Source organism: Nothobranchius furzeri, chromosome 5, assembly GCF_043380555.1.
Source record: "Nothobranchius furzeri strain GRZ-AD chromosome 5, NfurGRZ-RIMD1, whole genome shotgun sequence".
Lineage (NCBI taxonomy): Eukaryota > Metazoa > Chordata > Actinopteri > Cyprinodontiformes > Nothobranchiidae > Nothobranchius > Nothobranchius furzeri.
The window spans coordinates 67,541,768-67,555,983 of record NC_091745.1 but is presented as its reverse complement, the minus strand read 5'-3'; positions in this window follow the sequence as shown (position 1 = coordinate 67,555,983).

Genomic DNA, 14,216 nt, shown 5'->3' with positions numbered 1-14,216 from the left:
TGAAAACAAATCACAGAAAACCCCGAGTTCACCTAATAAATATTAATATTCCTACACAGTCAACAGATACGTTAAACACTGCTGCTACTCCCTCGACACTTTTATGCAAGTCGCCACTGAGCTGTTGGAGAATACTAAGAGGTTTGGGGAAAGTGTCACAAATACAAATTTTATTTCTGTTGTGAAAAAATGTGAAATGTAACCGCTGCATGGAGAGATAGATGTCAGATCGGTCATTTAACTAAATTAATGATTCACGCTGAGATAAGAGAGATTAAACATGTTATTTCATTTCCACACATTTTAGTTTTGTTTGATTTCTGGTTAAGTTCAGTTCAGGCTTCAGTAAGAAGATATAAAGAGTAAAAACATTTTTAGACAAGGAAGCTGCTGATTTTAGTTTTGAACTTAGATCCAAGAGTTGTGTGTTCTATTTGACTCTGTAATATTTTATTGGAGAAATTTTTGTACTTGATTATGTAATAAAAAGTGATTTTGTTATTAAATCTGCATTTCATTTAGGAAAAAAAACATGGCCTTCAATTACATAATTTCAGAATAAAATAAAGACAAATACGTAAACAAAAAAGAAAATCTTAAAGATCATTTGACAGCATTTAGAAATGAAAGGATAATTTGTTTTCATAAAACCAGTTTTGGAATTAAGTTCTGAAACTCAAAATTTCGAGTTTATCCAAAGGCACCTGCACGTGCTTTCGTATCCACTAGGGGCGCTGCTGCTTCTCACAAACGGAGCTAATGAATTAAAATAATAATAATAATAATATAATAATAATAATAAAAGACCCACCACGAGACATTAAACTGTGACCCAAAAACAAAACATGATTACTTCAAAAATTTTGGCCGTGAATTTGAAGCTTTTATCTTTATTGCTCTTTAACCTTTAACGTGACGTCATTTGCTCATCTGGGCACCTGAGCGGGGTACGTTGTTCAAACCGCACCAACCTGTTTCAATTAGTGGCGCGTGGTTATTATTCCAAGGAAAACACAGAATAAGGTAAGAAAATCCTCATTTTTGTTTTTTAGAACATTTATTAATAGTTTTAGTTTTTCTACCGGCTTAAAACTTTAGCTTTAACAACAAGTGTCTCCTGTTCTGAACGTTTATTAATCTTTTTGGTCCTCGCTGGAGTTTTAAATCTCAGAACATGCTAGAGGGTGTGTTTTCTGTGTGCTGGAAATTGTAACAGAAACTGGTCTTAACACAATAACGGTAACTTGTATGAGACAAGGAAGTGAAACATTCTAGTGAAAGGTTATTAAAATATTTTTCATATCTTGACTAGGGGTGGTGTTACGTTTTCTGATGGTGTGAAGTCCCTCTTTAAAATTGCATTTGCAAAACCGAACAATTCAGAACTTCTAATGTGCAGATTAATCAATTTTATACAGTTTAATTCTATTTGAGTGCATGCGTTTATTCAGAATTGTTTATTTAGCTCCTTGTTGCCACGTAACTAAATCGGATTATAAAGCTGCAGCTGCTGAATGTTAATTCACCAAACTGACAGTTAAAACAAGCAGCAATGGAGCAGTTCCGGTTCTGTCGTTTCAGTTTTATACCCAGAAAAAAGCACAAGAGGGTCTTTTAAGCAAACCATACTGTGTTTTTACATATTTTGCACTAAAAGTTAAATGAATGGATTTCGCACCAAGCAGAGTTACCACACACCCTTCCATTCACAGAGCAACAGAAGGACTTGCTACTGGTCCTTGCCAGAACTAAATATAAATGAATTAAAACACACCAAGTGCTGAGCTGAAAGCACTCGGTGTTTAGTGGTCTGTAAACTTCAGAAAACATTTTCCTTTTTTATTTTCTGCTCTTGTCGGGCTGTGCAGTGGCTCAGTGGTTAGAGCTGCTGCCTTGCAGCAAGAAGGTCCTGGGTTTGCTTCCCAGCCTGGGATCTTTCTGCATGTTCTCCCTGTGCATGCGCGGGTTCTCTCCGGGTACTCCGGCTTCCTCCCACAGTCCAAAAGCATGACTGAGGTTGATTGGTCTGTCTAAATTGTCCTTAGGTGTGAGTGTGTGGATGATTGTTTGTCCTGAGTGTCTCTTGGGCCACTCCCATCTGTACCGGGTCGGCCCGGGCCGGGTAGCCCCAGTCGGCCCCAGCCTGGCCCGGTTGATTCCACACATCCTTGCCTTAAGCCCATGTGGGCTGATTCTACCCACCAGTCAGAGGCTTGCTCTAATGGAAGGTGTGCATTTGCTGTCAGCAGTGGGTGTGTTGGCCCTGGTCGGCCTGAAGCAGACCCCCTCGAGAAGAGGGCTGAGAATGAGCCTTGGTTGGCCCGGAAAAATACCAGGCCACCCAGATATGTAAACAACCTACGCTACCCGGCCCGGGCCGACCCGGTACAGATGGGAATGGCCCATCTGTTTGCCCTGCAATGGACCCCACCCGGACATCTGCTCTTGTGTTAGAATCCTGACTAGTCACCTTTACGTTCCAGTAAAACCTGTAAGGATGGTGCATCTGTGGAATGGGCAACACAGCTAACTGTGTGGGTAAAGCCCTAAAAAAGTTGGAAAACCCATTGTAATATAGTCCTGTTGGGATTTAGTCATCTTCAGTTGCTTGTTGGATTGGACGAGTGCAGTTTTCTACACATGTTGGTGATTTTTACACTTTAGTCATCCCATTCATCAACCCGGAGTGGCTGAAGGTCACCCTGTGTGGTGTTAGTCATATGCTGTTTGTCCAGCAGCATGTGCATGTGGAGGTGCATTGTGATGATCCTAAGGGAATAGCAATGTCATCCTGGAGGATGTAATTAGGTCTCAGATCCTGGAATTACTGACAGTGACTTCAGAATCTCATTCAATCATGACATCAAGTTGTGTGGTGCTCATGGGAGAGATGCCGCCACCTCCAGGTCAAGCAACCAGTCTTCCCCAGGCCTTCTGCAAACAGAACCTGAAGAAGAGTTTGTCCCACATTCTTTAGTTTCCACTGTCTGACATCAGACTTTGTAACATGCAAGTCCTACCTGTGCATCTCTAGAAGGAAGCCTACAGTTCCTTGGTGAAGCATCATCTTGGGATGTTGTTTACCCGAGTGACCTTTTCAGTCTGTTTTTGACCCAAGTGTGAAGAATGTACCAGTTGAACAGGTCTTGTGCTGGTGCTAGGAGCATGCACAAACTCCACAAAGTGAAATTCACTTGTGTTTTTCAATAGCTGTGGTCTCCAGTATGAATGAATACCTTGTGAGTTGTTTTCTGTGGGGAAACGAAAAGCTCTGGTGCTCTTGTTTCAGGAGATTGGAGATTGTGATGGGAGAGGGTGTTGTTGAATAGGGCTGCATCATCAATGAATCGGATGGGGTCTTGACTCGATTAATTAAACTGGAAAATTAAAAAACTGCTAAGGAAACCTTTTTTTCTCCTTCCTTTACTTTAACAACAGCACATGATTAGAAAACTGATCAATAGCATGATCAGTGAAATTTAATGTATGTTCAGTGGTAAGCTAATGGAAATGCTAATACCATTTAATTTCTACTGCTAAAATTGTAATGGTGACATGTCTATTATGTACAGGTCAGCAGTAATCCAGTTTAAATGATGTTTTGAAGTCCTGCAGCGGTGTTGAGCAGACTCGAAGCAGCAACCTGACTGCAGCAGTTCTGCTCCAGATGCAGACAGCTAAGAATAAACAGGATGGTGGGGACTTCTTCCGCTGGTAGAGCTTAAATATTCTTAGTTTCACAACCATCATGTTTTTTTCAGAACCCACTAGATCGTTACCTGCTAGCATTAGCTAATCGGCCCGTAGTTGCACTTTTGATCCCGAAATTTGGACTATTTCTGCCTTTGTGTCTTTACTGGTTTCTCTGTTTTCCTCCTCAGTGCCTAGATTAGCACATTGTGCGCCAGTAAAAAGCATCTTCCTTACAAAATAACAAGCATTTTACCTTTGTTCATTGAAGTTCTGGGGAGAAAAAGTAATTTGAAAAGATGTGGCAAGAGTGCCAAGTCTAAAAATAGTTTATCGCACAGTTATTTTTCATCGCACGTGCGACATATGTCTCCATCGCTCTGATCTGCCTGCCTGCTGTGCAGCCGCATACAGATGAGCTGCACGCATTGACTGTTAAATAAAGGTTGCACGACACAACTAATCAATAACTAAATGCATTGCCATTGCATTTCTTCATCAGTTTTTATTGATTTAGTCTATTGCAGACCTATCGTTGAATGACAGTATTTAATATTCATGATTTGCAAATATGTCTCCTCTGATTAGAGGAGACATGTTTGCAACTTTCTTTCTGCCTCCGTTTTCTTTTCTTTCTTGGGTGAAAAATGCAAATGTTGATATTTTATCTCCACATATAACACAATCCTGATTGTGTACTTCTATGTTGTTGAGTTGCTAATAGTTAGCATCTGCTAGCTAGCTGATATGTGCACTGCTTTCTTCTGGCCCAGCCTTCTGCGGTCACAAGCCAAGGTGGGCGGGGCCATGAATGCAAATTTTTCTAAAGTATGATAAACTGGCGTTTTCTGACCTGATTATTTCCCATCTATTTCCATTCCATGGCTAATGCAGGTGATCAGGGTTGAAGAAAGCTTATTTACATTCAGTCTGAATGTGAAACTCAAGTAGTACGGTCACACCATGCCCTATAGGTTATAAATTGTAAGTCGCTTTGGATAAAAGTGTCTGCCAAATGAATAAACATAAGCATAAGTATTACGGTTTCTCAGTCACAACACACCACCCACACATTTAGCTGTGTTGCCCGTCGTAGTGAAGGCGACTAAATCTGCCTTTCTGATTATAAAAAATATAACATCAAAATTGTCTGGTGATGGGAATTGTCCCTCCTAACTGCTTGCCTTATTCATTTTGTCTAGATTATAAAACACTTGTATCCTCTTGCTTCACAGAGCAGTGCTTAGGTTTGATATGGCAAGTGAACAAATTTCCCAGCGGCCTTCACAACAGGAGCAGTCGGTAATTAAATCTCACACACTGTTCCTGAAGTAGTTTGGGGCGAAACTGTACAGCATTTGAAAGAGAACACGCTTATTATTAAAGACTGAATTCACAAACAAGAAAATACGTGTGGTTTCACAGCTCTTCACCAGCTGCTGTCCTTAAACGTGGTAGACATCACACCGTTTTAGATTAGTGAAGAATATTCTGCTTATTTGTGACTCCTCTGCTTGTGCTTCGGGTTTAATTAGCAGGATTTGCGTGTTTCTACAACTGCTGTGACTCGTGCTGTGAACTCGCTCACCAAGCCTACCAAACTTACTGCTGTAACCAAATAGGTCAGATTGGAAAAACAAAACCTAGCTTCCATATATCTCACAGAAAGGAAAGCTTTATTTAGAGAATTAAAAAGTGAAGTGCTGACTCTAACTTAAGCTAAATAACTAATAAAAGTTAAGGCTGCCACAAAGGACTGTTTTATTAGTCGACTAATCGTGGCAGCCCTAATCAAAATTCTATTCTAAAGGGATGTTAAGCAGTTGTTGCTGCTTTTAGCTACCCCTAATGTTCATTATTATTTATCTGGTCAAAGCAGAAGTGAAATGTAACTTCTCTCTGTGCGTTCCTTTTAACACCACAGCTGAAATGTCTCCTCAGCCTTCATTAGTGTCTACAGGGGTGATTCATCACTAAATCAAACAAATCAGCTGTGTTCATGATCTGCAGGTGGTGGCCCAGCACTCTGAAGTTGCAAATGCGGGCCTGTAGCCACAGAGAGTGGTGGGGTCTGAGTTACTTTTCATTAACCCTGTGAAGGGTCGTTTTGGCACATACCGGCTCGAGAAAATGATTTAAAAATATGAAAAAGTTTTATAGTACGACTTTAAAAGAAGCTCTAAAAGTCCTTGGTGCCAAATGGTTGGTGAACAGTGAGACATTGCCTTGGTGGTCTCTGATTTCTTCTGGAATAATGTTCATATGCATGACAAAGTAAAGCTGAAATGAGTCTTTGTGTGGAACACCAGTTTTTACCCACACAGCGGAGCTCCCCACTTCTGCATAATGGAGCCTAATCAGGAGCTTATTCAGAGCCAGGATGGACATGTTCTGACTTAAACTTTTTCTTTCTGTTTCAGCTGCATTAGTTACTTTCTCTGCCGCCTTGAAGACCCGCAGGGACACTTTTACTTCATAATACTGGCTACACTCATCTTCTCAGCAAGTTCATTTTTCACATTTTGTACCAGTTGGCTCTAAAGTGGCTTTTTTATGAAATATTTTTACGTTCTTTTTACTTCTGGCTCAACCAGGAAAGAAACATATTATGTCCTTCCAGTTTATGTGGCTCTCCACCAGATTATTTTTCTCTTCTTGGGCTCTAGTTGTGTTCTTCTGTACCACGTCATAAATCTAGGAGAAATCTCCTGAAAGGTGAAACATATTTTGTGTTAACAGTAACGGCGAGATTAGACCACGTTGCTAATTAGCAGATGTAAAACCTCAAATTTACAAGTTGGAAAGGAGTCAAGAAACATCCTAGAGCGTAATTTCCTAAGTTTTTTAAATTGTCCCTTAGTCAGGTGAAACGATTGACCTCTGATCAGAAGCGAACAAAATGACAAGTTGGGCATCAGCAGAGTGAAGGAAAGAGGCTGTTAGAGGGTTTCTGAGTTAGGTGGACCTTTTGCCGTTGTAAATGGACTGAAAATCAAATATCTGCTTTCAGTTTCTGACAGTTTTTGGAGGCTGTAAGAGTTAAGTAATTGGGCTGTGTACACTTAATCAAATATATATATATATATATATATTCCATTTTATTTATAAAGCGCATTTCTACATGGCCGAGGCCAAGTGCTGTACAGTAAAATAGCATAAAATCAACCCATGGGAAGAAGTAATAAAAAGTAGACAGTAACTACTATAAAAACAATAAAAATAAAACAAAAAACATCGTAAAATGCCAGCTAGGCTGAAGTAAAAGCCAAGCAATAAAAATGAGCCTTAAGGTGTGATTTTAAAATCATAGAGAGATGGTTAGGGTGCTAGGAGTTGGTTCCAGAGACGAGGCGCACAGATTGAGAATGCTCATTCTCCTCACGTCCTCACTTGAACACTTGGGACCTGTAACAGGTATACATATATATAAAGTAAGTGTGTGCGTGTGCATGATCCCTGAAAGATGGAAAAGGAGTTCGTGAAAACAAGCGGCCAAAATGAGTTTTATCCGCAGGGTGGCTGGGGTCTTAGAGATAGGGTGAGAAGCTCGGTCATCCGGGAGGGGCTCGGAGTAGACCTGCTGCTCCTCCACATTAAGAGGAGCCAGTTAAGGTGGCTCGGGCATCTGGTCAGGATTCCTCCAGGACACCTCTCTGGTGAGGTTTTCCAGGCACGTCCAACTGGAAGGAGATCCAAGGGAAGACCCAGGACATGCTGGAGGGACTATGTCTCTGAGCTGGCCAGGGAACATCTTGGGATTTCCTCAGAGGAGCTGGTCCAAGTAGCTCGGGAGAGAAAATTCCTGCTTAGGTTGCTGCCTCTGCATCCCAACTCCTGATAAGTGGTTGAAAATGAATGGATGATCCCTGAAAACTGATAATCTGTGATACATGTAAATGTAAAAACAAAAAGCAACATATGTAAGAGACAGTTTTTATACAGTGCTGGGCCCAAAAACTAAAACATCACACAGACACCAAAATGTCGTTGGACCGCCTTTAGCTCTGATTACGTTACACATTCACTGTGGCGTTGTTTCAGTAAGCTGCAACATCACCAGATTTATCTCCATCCAGTGTTGCATTAATGTCTCACCAAGCTTTTGCATTGATGATGGTAGAGTCTGACCGCTGCACAAAGCCTTCACCAGCACATCCCAGAGATTCTCAATGGGGTTAAGGTCTGGACTCTGTGGTGGCCAATCCATGTGTGAAAATGATGTCTCATGCTCCCTGAACCACTCTTTCACTATGTGAGCCCGATGAATCCTGACATTGTCATCTTGGAATATGCCCGTGCCATCATGGAACATGGAATAACGTGTCATTCAGTAGATTCAGGTAGTCAGCTGACCTCATTCTTGGAGCACATCCTGTTGCTGAACCTAGAACTGACTAACTGCAGCAACCCCATCATAGCACTGCCCCCACAGGCTTGTACAGTAGGCACTAGGTATGATAGGTGCATCACCTCTTCTGCCTCTCTTCTTACCCTGATGCGCCATCATCCTGGTACAGGGTCCTTCTGGACTCAGACCATTTTTAATAATGCGTCGGACAGTTTTTAACCCAGTTTTAGTCGTTTCTACAATCTCCTTAGATGTTTTTTTCTGCTTGATGCCAATGATCTGATCCTTCTCACACATCTTTCTAACCAGATGTGTTTTTCCACACGGTTAAGAAGTGAGAAGCAACTCATTGCACCAACTGGGGTTAAGTGACAAAAAATAATCACCCATGAAGTAATTATCCAATAAGAGGCTCACGTCTATTTGCCTAGTTAAATCCCCAAAAGAAAGTGACTGTCTGTCTGTCTGTCTTCAATTTTTCATCTCGTATGGTGAACTAATATACATAAGTGTAAATAAGTAGCTCATCTGTATGCTAAAACCTATACTATTTCCATTTCCTTTGTAGAAAATGACTCAAACTATAAACTTCTGGAAGTGTTTGCATAAATGAGCTGTTATTTTACAGGTGAGAAACTGATTCACGGTCCATTAGATAAGAATCTCCCTGTGCCAATCTTCCTCTGCCCCTCCGCTGTCCTCTTGAATGCAGGAAAATTTCCGTTTGAACTTGTGTTCTCCAGCAGGCGCTGCGCTACTTCAGAGTTTTGTTCTGGGTGTCTCACGGATCAGAGAAGAGGTGTGACTCATTATGATCTCTTAGTGAAGATTTGTCATAATGGCTGTCGCACCATCGGGCCACTGGAGAGTTTATTCTCACGGCTCGCTGTTCTGTCACTCAGTATAATTATAGTCTCTTGTCTTTTCAAAAGGCTCCTCGCTTCCCCTGAAACACTCACACACGTTGCATCAAAAGTTCCTCCTGAAGTTTTCATGAATAAATGGTAAAAAACACACTTTGTTATCTCAGATGAATTCGTTCAGGCTTTTTACTACGTAGTAATTGTTCAGGACAGCCCTTCCACTTGGAGACTTAAGCAGATCTGGTGTATAAATTAAAATACCTTGTGCCTTATTTACGTATATTTAGTTAAAAATAACAGGAATTATCTTTTGAACAAAGGTGAAAGTCTATTTTATAGTTGTGATGGATATTTTGGTTTGGACACGTAGTTTCAGGTCTTCTTGGTCCATGTGACCACACCTGTCTTATGAACACCAGTGTTGCAAATCGGGTGGTTTTGATTCTGATTTTGCAGGTAAAATGTGAATAATTCCACGTTTCTCTAAGTGGATTATGTAAGAATGACTTCCTGTGGTGAAATGTAGGTACTGCAGCCCATGTTCAAAACTTTCACACTTACCGTTTCATGGCTGTTGCCTGTCATGGCTCAGAGCCAGAAGATTCTAGGAGACGAACGAAGGCGAGTCATGCACAGTAGGTTAAGTAGATGAAAAACATTTCACTGTAATATGGTGTTTTTGGTAATTGGAAAAAGTGGCTTGTGATATTTTTAAAGGCGACTGAAATTCACCATTAGCATTGCTAGCTCAACATTAGCCTCTAGCCTGTGTAAAACTAAAAGAAAAACTGTGTGGGTTGTTCCTGGTACTGTCTCAGGATCTTAACAAAGCTTCTGCATTATGCTGGCTGGTGTAGAATTACGAATGGAGGTGCAGCAGCATGAGCTTGCAACCTCACAGGCTGGCAGGTTGAACCAAGAGAACGTTCATTTTTAGTTTTTTTTAAAGGAGAAAAACTGACTAGTCCCCATTTTGCTGAGAAGAAAATCTGCTTCAGTATAATCTTGTTTCCTGCATGATTGCCCATTTGACTCTTGTGATTATGTAAAATTCTTACATATTGTACCTTTTAAAATTGTGGTTCACTGAAAAGCCATTTTTAAATTCTTGTTTCTGATTATAATCAGTTGCTCTTTCATGCAGGCTAAACATGAAAATAGTCTCCTACATCTACCTGCTGCATTAGCCTCTGATAGAGGCTAATGCGCCCCGCAGCGCTCCTCAGTGAGAGCGGGGGTGGGGGTTGCACACGTTCTGCACACTTTCCGCTGCCGTTTCTTACCAGTATCCGCTGATGGAGGGCTCTAGTTTCGTTGCGCCGTTCGTGTCGGCGGACATGGTACGGTAGGGGAGGGCGGGGAGGGGCATGACGCTTAGCCTGGTGGGTGGCCAAGCAAAGCCTGGCGGAAACCCTTTGTGAGACGTCCAAATATCGGGAAATAAGCCTCCACATCCTGCCGTCTGAAGCTCTCCTATGATGTAGCTCACTTCTAGTTCCTGAAACAGGCACACCGGGGTATGACTTACAAGACATTAATTCCTACTAGAGACCCCTTCACATATATTAATTAAACAAGTGAACCATACCTTTAAACTAACCTTGTTAAAACTTTTTTTAAACCGTTCATCATAGTTAAAGACAACGCCCCATGGCAGGTCTTGATCACTGACTGGCTCACCAGCCAGGGCGCTAACAACATATTTAGGAGTTCAAACTTACATCCACATTGCAAGCGGAGGATGTAACTTCACAGACACCCTAGCTTGATCTAATTTTTGCAGTGGTGAGTGACTGTCGTAGGATTGTTGATTTTTGACTAATTGACATGCTCATACAGGAAGTATTAGAACATAGTGGGGTTTTGTGCTTTGTGGCATTTAACACATTTTTTATGCTGCAAAATTTTCACTTTCTGGCAACACTGAGGAACACCCATGAGCTCCATGGTGCATGTTACAGGCAACATAATGTTTGGGTCAGCAACTCCACTTTAAAGACACACTTTTCAGTTTTGCTTGCTTTTAGAACCCCCTAGTGTCCATTAATAATTCACTGTGGTTAAACCGAAAAGGAAACCTGTCACCTCTCTGAGTTAGACTTTTTAACACCCTAATCTATCAGCTGAAATGTCTCCTCGGCCTTCATCAGTTTCTACAGGAGTGGTTCACCACTAAATCAAACAAATCGGCTGTGCTTACGATCTAAAACATGCAGGAAAATGAGCTGGAGGTAGACTCCACCCCTCTCCGTCAGCAGGGACCAGACCTGCAACTCTGAAGTTGCAAGTGCGATATTCTGGCTACAGAGGGTGGTGGAGTCTGAGTGAATTTTCATTATTGGGGTGATGGTGGCACAGGAGTTAAGTGCTCGTCCCATAATCGGAAGGTTGCAGGTTCGAGCTCGGCTCAGTTTGTCACTGTCATTGTGTCATTGGGCAAGATACTTCACCCCCCCTTGCCTGCTGGTGGTGGTCAGAGGGACCGGTGGCGCCAGTGCTCAGTAGCCTCGCCTCTGTCAGTGCGCCCCAGAGCAGCTGTGGCTACATCGTAGCTCTTCCCCACCAGGGTATGAATGTGTGTTTGAATGACTGACTGTGTTGTAAAGCGCCTTGGGGGGTTCCAGGACTCTAGAAGGTGCTGTATCAAATACAGACCATTTACCATTTATCCTTGTAAAGCGGGGGTATTCAATTTTGGGCCTGGAGGACTGGTGTCCAGCACGTTTTAGTTGTTTCTCTGCTCCAATACACTTAATTCAATGGTTGAATCAAGTGTTCAGCAGCTCCTCAGGCTCTGCAGATGACTGTTAATCATCTGCTGATTCAAATCAGAGATGGGGAATTGTGGCAACAAGTCATCTCCATGCCATGTTTTTCTAGCCTGGTAAGCCAGACTAAATAAATGTATTATTGCAAACTTTGCTAAGCAAGAATTTGGTCTAGTTCACTAGGCTAATGTTTTTCTTCAGTTCAGCAACTAAACCATATGATTCCAATCAGCAGAGTGAATGAACCTTGTTCAGTTGCTGAGCAGAACAAAATCACGACATGGAGTTGACTTGTTGATGCCACAATTCCCATCTCTGGTTTAGACTGAGTTACAACTAAAATGTGCTGTAAAGGGTCATTTTAACACATACTGGAAAGTTGCAAAGTTTGCTTGAGTTTTATCATCTGTTTGGTTTTAAAATTATTTTAGTTTATAGAAGAATGAGAATTAAAAGATATTGATACTGAAAAGCGGTGTATTGAAATTTTGGAAGAATTTACACACACACATTTGTGTATTTCCTTCTCTTTTGGTGCAATTCAAAGGCCAACCGCTAGTTGGCAGTAGTGTGCAATGGGTTTGGTTTCCACCACAGAAATGTAAATCCCTATTATGGTTCAGATATCTCATGTTAAACATGTTGCGTATCAGTTTGGACTGTTTATTGAATTTTCCTACAATATATTCAGTCTTAAAAACCACTAATATCGTCTGGCTGAATGTAGATGTATCATATCGTCTCCCCTGTATCGTGATGCGTATCGTATCGCCAGAATTTCACCATTAAACTTCCCTAATGGCCTGTATACCTTTATCCAAGGACTTTATTCAGTTTGGCTTTGTAAAAGTTAGTGTGGGCTGGTGTGAAGCAACAAAATTAGACCCATGCACGTTCAAAACAGACCATCTTAACTATGTGGAGAACTGTTCTAGTTCTATTTGAGTTTTCCTTCCACTGTGGAAGACTACATTGAATCAAGATCTGATACAGACTGCAGTTTTCATTCAACAAGACCAGTTTTAACTTAATACTATATAACAGAATATTTCACAACAGATTAAATTGATTACAGTCAATTGTCATTGAATCAGAACCTGTTCCCAATATGAATTTAATTGCAAATATGCAATAGAAATGAGCATCAAACTTGAGTCCAGGTTTTTGAGTGTACCGACAGTCAGGTTTTTAAATTGGTTTGTTAAAGGTTAAAAGTGAAACAGTTTGTCTGTGCCACCAGCAGTAATTGGTCTAATAGAGCTTTTTTCTTAACACTGACAGGTCAATAACATGGGTTAGATCCACCCGAGGAGCAGAAGAAATTCAAAGTTCACTCCCGGCTGCAGCAGCTGTTTGTCATTATTTGGTGTCATTAGTGTTGCAGGTGAGTTTGAAGGCACACCAGGTAAAAAAAAAGCAGGCAGTGAGGTGTGAAATCAAGTCAGCTCAGCTTGAATTTCTCTTCTTGAACTGGGGAAAGACATCTAGTGCAGTGGAAATAAATGTGTCTGGTTGGGGTCTGCGGATGTCCAATTTGTTTTCCATTTTTCTGGCTGTGACAGCAAGGCTGGTATTGTTTTCACTTTCCCAGTTTCTGCGTGTCACCACAGCAAACGAAGGTCCAGGGTACTTCTGCAATAGCATGAAATACTACAAAGGCAGTTTGGAAACTTTGGCATGAATCATTTTGGTTTTTCAGAGGAGAAAGCAGAAGCTGTCAGCAGACTCGCTGGTGCAACAATTAGGAGTTTAGACGGGAAAGGCCTTGGATCCTTTCTGTGACTGTGATTAACAAACTCACTGATTGTGTTTAATAAATAAGCAGCAGAATGTGGTTAAAATAGTTTATTAGGTTGGCTAGAAAATGCTCCTGTTTATCTTTGTTTAGCCTACGTCTTGTTAGTGATGCAGTAGAGGGATGGGGACATGGACCTGAGACTTGGACTAAAATTCTCCATAGGTTGTGAAAACAAAGTCTTGTGGTTTAACTTGGGCTCCAAAGACTTAAACCTTGACCTGGACCCATCTCTTTTAGACTTGGACTTGTCTGAGACAAAAATCCGCAAACTTAAATCTGCGAAAATGTATTTATCTCAAGCTTTCGGTCAACAGACCTTCATCAGGAATTGTGAATGCTCAGAGTTCCTATTAAAGGAAAAACAGCTGATGTCGAACAGCTGTGTCAATTCTACACAGCAAGGCATTATGGGGGATGGAGTCCCTTTCACATAACTGTGCCTTGACACAAGAAGTTAAAATCTTATAAAAACACTTCCAAATCATCTATCAAGAGAGATTAATACATTGCAGACATCAAGCTGGAAAAGCCATCACAGAGCAAAGCAATAAAGTTACATTAAAAGTCACCATATATTTATATTTAGAGAAATACAGACATTTCCAAGTCCTAATAGGAACTCTGAGCATTCACAATTCCTGATGGTCTGCTGACCGTAAGCTTGAGAATACATTCTCGCAGATTGAAATGTGCGGATTGTTTATCCTGCACCTCAACCTGGATGAGCAGGTTTATCATCTTTTTTGAGA